At 47.6% G+C, this 9135-nt stretch overlaps 2 long non-coding RNA genes across 7 annotated transcripts; one reads left to right on the top strand and one right to left on the bottom strand.

Moving 5' to 3' along the window:
* Positions 1-1120: 1120 nt before the first annotated feature.
* Positions 1121-6858, bottom strand: LOC102547840 (uncharacterized). 4 transcript variants are annotated; one of them, XR_010054701.1, is made up of 4 exons: positions 6720-6858; positions 4798-4854; positions 4364-4494; positions 1121-3255 (listed from the first exon to the last, which is right to left on the bottom strand). It is a non-coding gene; the product is annotated as an uncharacterized LOC102547840 (long non-coding RNA). The 4 variants fall into 4 exon arrangements; XR_005489023.2 differs by having other exon boundaries at positions 1121-4494; XR_010054702.1 differs by lacking the exon at positions 6720-6858 and having other exon boundaries at positions 1121-2727; positions 2902-3111; positions 4364-6006.
* A 411-nt stretch (positions 6859-7269) lies between these two features.
* LOC120094632 (uncharacterized) lies at positions 7270-8209 on the top strand. Of its 3 annotated transcripts, none has more exons than XR_005489024.2 (3): positions 7270-7407; positions 7598-7794; positions 8050-8209. It is a non-coding gene; the product is annotated as an uncharacterized LOC120094632 (long non-coding RNA). The 3 variants fall into 3 exon arrangements; XR_010054703.1 differs by having other exon boundaries at positions 7305-7424; XR_010054704.1 differs by having other exon boundaries at positions 7387-7530; positions 7705-7794.
* Positions 8210-9135: the final 926 nt, after the last annotated feature.

Raw genomic sequence — 9135 nt, 5'->3', positions numbered from 1 at the left:
AGCGGGGCTACAGAGTGATAATATAATGTTGAAAGAGAGAGACAAGTGGTTTAACGCATGTTCAGCCTGATGCCTGTTGTGTATATGTTACTGTGATCACATGTGTTCGCTATGATACTTCGTTAGTTATTTGTCTCCATGCTTGATAAGTTCCCCAGCCAAAGCAACTTAAGGGGGGAAGGGCTTGCTTTGGTGCATAGTTCCAGAGTGCACGTATCCTGGTGGTGAAGTCCCTGGTGGCAGGGGTTTGCGGCAGCTGACGACATTGCTGCTGCAGTCAGGAAGCAGAGAGGGATGACTGACAGTGCTCAGCTCACCCTCTCTGCTTTCTTATCCAGTTGTCAGTATTAACCATTGCCAAGAATGATTGGAAAAGTGTCAGATCAGTGATACTCACGTGGGTGACAGTTGTGTCGTCTACTTACCAGTCAGCAGCCCACAACATGATATTGCCTTGCGACTGCATAGTGGTTACAAGGGGATCAGTGGCACCAGACACATTTTATGTGTTTCTCTGTATTACTGTATCTTAAAATATTGTCAACATGTTTATTACATTTATTTATTTATTTATTTATTTATTTATTTATTTAGTGTGTGTGTGTGTGTGTGTGTGTGTGTGTGTATCGAGGTGGGGTGGGGGCAAGAGGGACATTTGGGCACCATAGCTCATACATGGAGTTCAGAGGACAACTTTCAGGAGTCGATTCTCTTTTTCCACCATGTGAGTCCTGGAGATCAACCTAGGTCCTAAGCTTTGGCAGCTCATGGCTTTGCACATGGAACCATCTCATGCACCAAGCCCAAAATATCGCCATGCTTATTCCTCAGCTTTTATTTTTACTTACACACGTGTGTAACTGTGTGTGTGTATGTGCACGTGTGTGTGGGTGCCTGTATATGTGTGTGCTCATTGGCATTCATTTTTATTGTGAGACTCACACAGTAGCACCTCCTGGGAAGAGAGCTCAGTGGGGGGATGGTCTGTATAAGGTGCATTTGTGAAGTGTTGTCTTGATTGTTCTGAGAAAACACACCCCATTGTGAGCAGTTCCGTTCGTTCTCTACCTGTTTTAGTTAGGGTTCCATTTCTGTGAAAAGACACCGTGACCAAGGCAAATTTTATAAAGGACAACATTTAGTTGGGGCTGGCTTACAGTTCCAGGGGTTCACTCGATTATCACCACGGTGGGAAGCATGGCGGCATCCAGACAGACACGGTGCTGGAGAAGGAGCTGATAGACTGACATCTTGTTCCGAAGGCAGGCAGAGGGAGACTCTCTCTTCTGCACAGGGCGGAGCTTGAGCGCTAGCCTCAAAGCCCACCTACGTAGTGACGTACTTCTTCCAACAAGGCCACACCTTCCGATAGTGCCACTTCCCAGGGGTCAAGCATATTCAAACCACCACACTACTAGATGAAAGCTGAAGTAATACACAGCCATGGCGAGGTATGCAACATGAAGCCACTGTGTCCTGTGTCTGAGGAAGTCTTCATGGCCAAGAGGACTTGCACAGGGCTTTCCAGAGTGAGAGTAACACAATGAAAGAGTAAAAGAAGGCTTCACTGAAGGCAGTGTGCTTCCAAACACCTTGCTCACGCCCTGGGCGGCATATGGGCCACAGAACGAAAAATGCAGAGTTAAATGAAACCCTACACAACCGTGCCTCAGATGATGATATAATTACAGACAGACAGATGCATTTGAGCAGAAAGCTGAAAAATTCCAAGTGTCTAGAACGGAGACCTTCCGGGTTACTAATACGTGAACCTGCATGGTTACAGTGGTGTAAAAATGTTTAATTGGATAAATTACATGATTTCTAGGTTGTCAGGTCATCTGTTTTTCTGTGGCTTTGCAGGGTAATTGCTCTGTAAATTCCGCAACAGGATTTCCTCCTCTAACACAGAAGATGGGTGTCATGTCCATGGCCTTTTCCTTTCCTTCCTAGGGAAACTGGGGTGGGATGACCTCCGAGCTGTGTTCACTCTTGCTTTAGAAGTGCTGAGGGACCCCTCCACTAGGGTCTGCTTTCCTACCTGCAGAACCTGGGAAGTTGCTGAACTCTTTCTTGGACAGTACCTATGCTGGCCATTCTGGCGTTTTGGCCAGTGCTGTAGAGTCTTGTTGCCCACAAGGCATTCTGTAGACAACACTTGCAGCTCTTTGCTGGATCTACCTCTGTTCCAAGACTCAGCTAATCCACAAGGACCTTGAAGAACAGGACCATCTTTTTGTTTTTAATTTTTTGCCAAAATATGCCCAACATCAGTGTCTAGTAACCTTGCCTGCTCTACGGCCTTTCCCAGTGCTCTTTGCACAGTAGGCTTGTAATGTATGCACGCAACATGGAGTCTGCCCCATACATGCGCACGCCCCTTCCATCATATCAGAGTTTGGGAACTCATCCTAGTCCTACCTGGTGAGAATTATTCTAGGAGTCTGGACCCTGGATGCTTCCTCTGGCCACCTCTGTTTTCAGGTGACACCTAGAAACCCACAGCCCTTTCTGGAGACCTCTCTGTTTCCAACTCCGTATTTTATTTGCTGCCCTACCTTGAAAATGCACCAGCAATTCTCGTCCCGAGGTCATACTTTTCAGAGAGTTGTTCCTGAGTGTCCAAACCCTCTTGTGCCCCTACATCCTGTCACTGGGCTACAGGACACAGCTGTGCCAAGTAAGGATACAGTGGGCAGAGTGGAGAAGGAGGAAGCCATCTGTGTACTGACCCAGAAAGCAAATGCAAATCAAACCCATTTGTCATTTGAGGCTCTATGGGGGCTCCTCCCAGCAGTCGCCCCTAAAACAGCCTGTTTGACACTGGAGCTTCTCATGGGCACTTAAGTTCTGTTTTACCGCTGTTAAACTAAAGGACTGCTAAGCCAAGGGTTTGCTCACCGCTTTCAAAGATCATCGTCTCGTATCATCTCAGCGTGAATGACCTTGAACAGGCTTCTGGGTGAGGACAAGGAGAACAGAAAGGGATGCAGAGGGAAGTGTGATGAACTAAGACATTCTGCTGCACCATTGCAGAGTGCGAGCCAAGCTAGAGGAACAGAAGGTCACGGGGTGGGAATCGAAGGAGTGTTCTTGACGTCCGTGTGGAGCCTGGAGCGCAAAGGGGAAACCGAGTCAGGAAACCCCCCGGACTGACCCGGTAGACATGTCTCAGCTTACCTTCATGTGTCCAACACCCAGCGAAGTGCGTAATGTTCGGAGGAAGCATCTGTAAGCCAAACACCAGCAGCTTCTCTGGTAAAGAAGGGCATGTTTGTAGAGAGAATATCCTGTGCATTGTATGGAGACATCACCTGTCAATTCCCAAGCCCATGGCCTACAACTTAGGCAGGAAATGGGAGGTGGAGCATCCAGGAGGAGAAAGGATTCTGGGATAGAGTCAGGTGGGAGATCAGTCCAGAAGATGTGAGGAGACAGACAGTGGATGCATGGCACCGGAGCCCAGGTAACCAGCCACACGGCAGAATGTAGGTTAAAATAAATGGGTTATCTTTAGTTATGATCTAGTCAGAGTATAAGCCTAGCTATATGAAAAAGGTATTTATAAATATATTTTGAGTCTTGAGTCTGGGAGAAAGGATGGGCCCTAAATTTATATACATTAGTATCTAAGCTGACCTGGTTGTGTGTTCACCCTCACCCACCCTGGTAATGTCTGTGACACTCCACACAGAATGAAGAGAAAAATTCCACTGCCCAGACTCCTGCTGACAAGAATGACACCAGGACTTCGCTGTAAAGGCCCCGAGAACATTGCTTCCCGTCCCCAGGTGCTTTGCTAAGTACTGAATGTGACTGGTGTAACCGGGCCCATAGTCGCAGATAGTCAAATATGATCGCACACTGCTATATGTGTTTATATCCCTCACATAAGATGAATACAGGCCCTCTCCTCTATATGGCACACCTGAGCCTTTTGGAGCTGAAAAAATGGCTCTCCAAGGGACTCTGTCCAGCATGGAACATGGGACTAATGGCCCCGTTATGCAGTACAGTCTAATGTTGTCTTTCTAGCAAGGACTGCAGAGGCAAGACAGACAGCTGTAGTTTCTCCTGTATTTTACTAAAAAAATAAATCAATAAAAGTAAAAAATTAAAATCTTTGACTTTGTGTGCGTCTGTGTGTGTGTGTGTGTGTGTATGCACATGTGTGTGTGTCCATGCCACAGTATGTGTGTGTGGGTCAGAGGACAGCTTGCCGGAGTCAATTCTCTCCTTCCCTCATGTGGGTTTTGGGTTCAAACTCAAGTCACCAGGGTTGGCAGCAAGCACCCTCACCTGCTGGGCCACCTGGCCAGCCCCACATCCCTTATCCTTTACGTGGAAACAGTAAGAGTCTTACCTCATATTGAAGATGGGAGATGAAGTGTCACAAGGGAACCTGTGCCCACATTGGCACTGTCACAATTACTACCACCAACATCTGCTGCCATGACTCTGGAGCTCACGCTCACATCTTTCCTCTGTCTTGTCCTGGGTAGAAGAGGGCTTGTCTCTAACCAGACGGAACGTGTCCTTTTAGTGTTAGTCTCTCGTCTGTGTGCTGAGATAAGAGGAGCAGCCCCACATCACTGAACACTACATGTGCAGTGTGCTATTATCTGGGGTGCTGACGGCACCCTGAGAGGCGTGTTTTTTATCTCCATTTCACAGACCGGGCCATTGGGGCTCAAGAGACATAAATGAGAGGAGGCCATGAAGCTGAGGAAGTCCCAGTTCAGAGCGCAGAGTGAGATCTGATGTCCCTCGTCCTGAGCACTGGAGTTAGGTACTCACCAAGGTACGCTCTTCAACTCCGTCTGCAAGACGCCCGCAAGCGGAGGGCTCAGAGATCTTCCACGTGCATTGGAGAGATGAATCGGAGGTTAAATAGACTTGCTGTTCTTGAAGACAGCCTGGACTCAAATCCCCGCACCCACAGACCCCTGTAAGCCCGCCACTAGGGGACCTGCTGATATCTCCTTCTGTCTCCTAGAGCACCACACTCAAATGTGCACATTCTCACACACGAATACACAGGATAGACATAGGCATGTGCACACATGTGTACACACACATACACGGACACATGTACCCACACACACATAGACTCACATCACATAGGCACACACAGACTTAGGCACACATAGGTACACACACACATAGGCACACACAGATACATACACAGACTTAGACACATGTGTAGGATGTCATACAGGTGAAGGCAGGTACAAGACAGAACGAGGCCTGTCATTGGATGAGACAGAAGGATGGGCAGGAGAAAAGTTTGAGGGAAGAGGAGGAGACTGGAACGGAAGGAGACTGGAGGAAGAAGCCGCCGAGAGAACATGGAGGTGGATGTGAAGATTCCACTGTGTATTTACAGGTTGTTATGAATATTCTTAAGGGATGGATGTGTCCAGGGCTCTGTATGTTCAGGTGGGCAATTATATCTTATCAATTGGATCAGAGGTTATTGTATTGTGTGTTCTTTCTTGTGGCGAATTAAGTTTAAGAGAGTAAGTATATGGTGGCTGGGACACTAAGCCGCCACGGAATTGAGATGTATATTTCTGGCATGGTGGCAGCCTGCCTTGGGGACTGGATGGGTAGAGAGATTGCTGCCAGGCTCAGAGAGAGGCCATCGGCAATGTGATATGGGATGGAGCAAAGCGGGTAAGAGGCTTTGCTGACTGAGATTAAGATATCTACCAGATATCTTGGGGCACTATGGTGCAGAACCTAATGGGGATAAAGGACAGCATTTCATTTTTTATAATTTTACAGCAACAGATGGCGCCCAACGCCATTTATAATTTTACAACAACACACATATAGATTTAGACACACACACACACACATAAATAACGAAGAATAAAGTATAAGAAAAGAGTGAGCTAGGAGGCCTGCAGAGCTCTGGACACCTCGCTCTAAGATGAGGCTGTGCGGGCTCCATGATGGGCCACGGACGATGAGAATCACAGCTGTCAGGAGAGGGAGTCAAGTCTAAGGACCCTGGAGGCAGCCTCTCCAGGGAAAGAACCTCCTCCTACCTATGTGACCTCTATCTGTCAACTTCAGAGTGGACTAATTGCGGTGTTTAATTTGTCGACTGAGAATCCAAAGACACGAGTTCTCCAAAGTTTTTAGTGCACAGCTCAAAATCAGTATCTGTCATGATTACTGTTATTGGTGCTCCAGAATGATTACACACTGCTTCTTCTTCAGAGGCGGCACTCAGTTACACAGGACAGTCCCTGGGGCTGGAGCAGGTGTCCCTTCTGCAGTCCTGCCCACTCTCATGGCCTCTAGTCCCAAGCCACCCCTCACCCAGACCTGCTCACTTCCTGACAGCTTATGGTGCCAAGACGCTGCCCTCACCATTGCGTGGAGGCCTACGTATGTCTTCTGTTTAATGTTTTAGAAAGTTAGATACTAAAAAAAGGGTGCATGCTTAAGTAAATTATGGCCCATCAACCTGATGGCATATTAAGCAACCATTAAAGGGGTAATTAGGGAGAGAGGCAGGGTAGCAGCATGGAAAGTGCTTTCGGATGCATAGGAAACCGAAAAGCCAGTAAGAACGTTGGATTATTTGGTGATTGCCACCTGTCAAAACCACATACCTAGGAACAGCCACAGGGGCTTGGTAGCATGGTTCCTGCCTCTTTCATTTATTCTATTGTTTTGATAAAAACTACGTTAGAGGAACCGAGTACCATTTTGGAAGCACTCTGCTTTGGAAGCATCTGGAAGCAGAACTCTTCTGTGCTCCTCGTCTGTGAGAGGGACAGACACCTTGCTTCAGAAGAGCTCGCTGGCTGCTGGCTGGTGCCTTGCTGCATGCACATCTGGGTTCGTAACTGGAGGGAGATGGATTTCTTTTTTCTAAGCAGAGATTATATCCTTCCACTCCTATTACTGATAGTCTTAGCTCCCGTAAGGGAGGTGTTTGAGTCTTAGTATTTCTTCTGGCTTCTGAGTGGGCAGGATAAAAGCATTTACCAAGCAGGGCGGGGCTTCTATGACGTCACAGGAAGGGAGGAGTTTAAAACTACTGTCTGCTTCCTTTAATTATCCTTCCCTCCCATTCTTCTTCCTGCCCTTTCTTCCCTTCGTTCCTTCCCTTTATTTCTTCTCTCTCCCCTCCCTTCCTGTTCCTCCCTTCCTCTCCCATTTTCCTTCTTCTCTCCTACCCCTTTTCTTCCCTCTTTCTTCCACGCCTTCCTCTCTTCCTCTCTCTCCTTCCTTTGTTCCCGCTCCCTCTATCCTTCTCTGTCTCTCCTTCCCTCCATGGAGTATCAATCTAGTGATCTCCTACTCAATTCGTAAAGACAGGCTCTCCTCTCAAGATGTCTAACCCGGAAGTCAGTCTTAACCTGAACGGAAAAACGCCCATGTGACAGAGTAATGAACAGCTCAGAGTAATCAAGGCTTCTCAGTGGGAAGAGGAAAAGTCACCCCGTAGACTGAGCCATGTTATGGGAGAGGCAGGGTGCTCAGTGGAGGGAGTCCCACAGAGGCAAGGAGGTATGGGAGGTCGAACTCACATCTCCAAAGCCCCCACCCTTTCTCCCCTGGGTTCTGTGCTCCACAGGGATTCCACTAGCTGGCATATCCACCTGAGTCAAGAGTCAGTGGGGTCAGGAGTGTCTCGATCCCACAATTTCCCTTTCCACTCTTCATGGCTGTCACACCCTGAAGCTCATCACTGGCATTGTGAAGTCATGTGGCATTTTCTTGGGTGTTGTGTACGACGGGTCAGGAGACACTCCCTGGAGCAGCCAGCCACGGGTCAGTCCAGTATTTACTAATAGACGGTACCCTTGGCTGGGGTCACTTGAAGAGGGAGGGAGGTGTAGCCCAGAAATGAAAACTGGTGATTTATTCCAAGATGAACTTGTTGGCTGAATCCAGTTCTTCTGTTCCTAGAGCACTCGATATGCAAGGTCATTTCCCCCAGTGTCTGGCCTTGCCTCTTTCTCTTCCCATGGCTTAGTACCTCTCTCATGACCATGTTGTATTTCCCTCTGACTGGCCTATTGCTAGGACGCCCCAGGGCACCAGGGCAAACCGGATTCTTTGGCACTGCTCTGAACAACAGCTTCTGCATCTCAGTGTGGAATGACCTCAGGTTTCAAGATCACAGGGCCATCTCCTCCCTGTCCCCAGCTCCTTCCTCTCTCAGAATAAACTTGTTCTAAGTCAAGCAATTTGGCTGGAATCAGGCATCAACAGTTCAACAGCCACCCAGGGCCTATTTTCCCTAAGGCTGGCCTTGTCTTGCCTTTTCGTTTCTGGTCACCACCATGAGGAATGACCATGAAGAATGGTTGAACTCGGTGACTTTGGCACCTCCAGGCTTCGGTGTGGGTGCCTTAGTTTATCTGAGCCTGAAGACTAGTTATTTCAGATGACCCTGCCTTCAGTCCTGATGCAGATATTTCCAAATGTCCAAGGGACATGCTGTGGGTCAGAACTTGAAAGACGATGTGGAAACCTGGTTTTGAGAGAGAAACACAGCAAGGTGGACCACAAAGAATTTCATGGCCCGCTGCTATTTGCTTTTCTGTGTTTCTACCTATAAATCTGTTCTCTTGCTCTGCTGTTTGCGTGGTTTTGAGAGGCCATTATCTTGTCAACATTGTTCCATGGCACTGACATTATCTCTTAATTACACAATTACTTTGTTATGTACTGTAGACCCAGTAATAAAATATTTGAAGTGTTTGAGCACAGGCAGTGTTTTTAAAAATACAATTTGATTCAAACCATCTCCTGAAAGTCACCTGCACAGACAAAAGATGTCTCTCTGCTTCTTTTTCCCATTTAGACTGAGGTTCTGAGAGGAGAAGGGACCTGTTATTTGCCACATACAGTTATAAGAATAGATTCTGCAACCATGGAAGCCTGTGTTAGACTACACAGCATCTAAAAGCAAGGTTGGAGGTGTGGCCCTGGTCTGGTGACTACCTGGGCCTTGAGTCTCTCTTTGTCTGTGAAGATGTGACCTGAGTCTTTTTCTACCCCATGTTACCCACCAGGCCTGTCTAGGTGAGACAATGGATCCAGTAAGGGAATCCTTTAGAAACTGGTTTGCTTTCAGCCTGCTCCCACTTCTCATAGGCACTTTGT

The sequence above is a fragment of the Rattus norvegicus genome, chromosome 9 (assembly GCF_036323735.1).
Source record: "Rattus norvegicus strain BN/NHsdMcwi chromosome 9, GRCr8, whole genome shotgun sequence".
NCBI lineage: Eukaryota > Metazoa > Chordata > Mammalia > Rodentia > Muridae > Rattus > Rattus norvegicus.
Note: the sequence above shows the minus strand (reverse complement) of the source record. Positions and strands in the feature narration are given on the sequence as shown.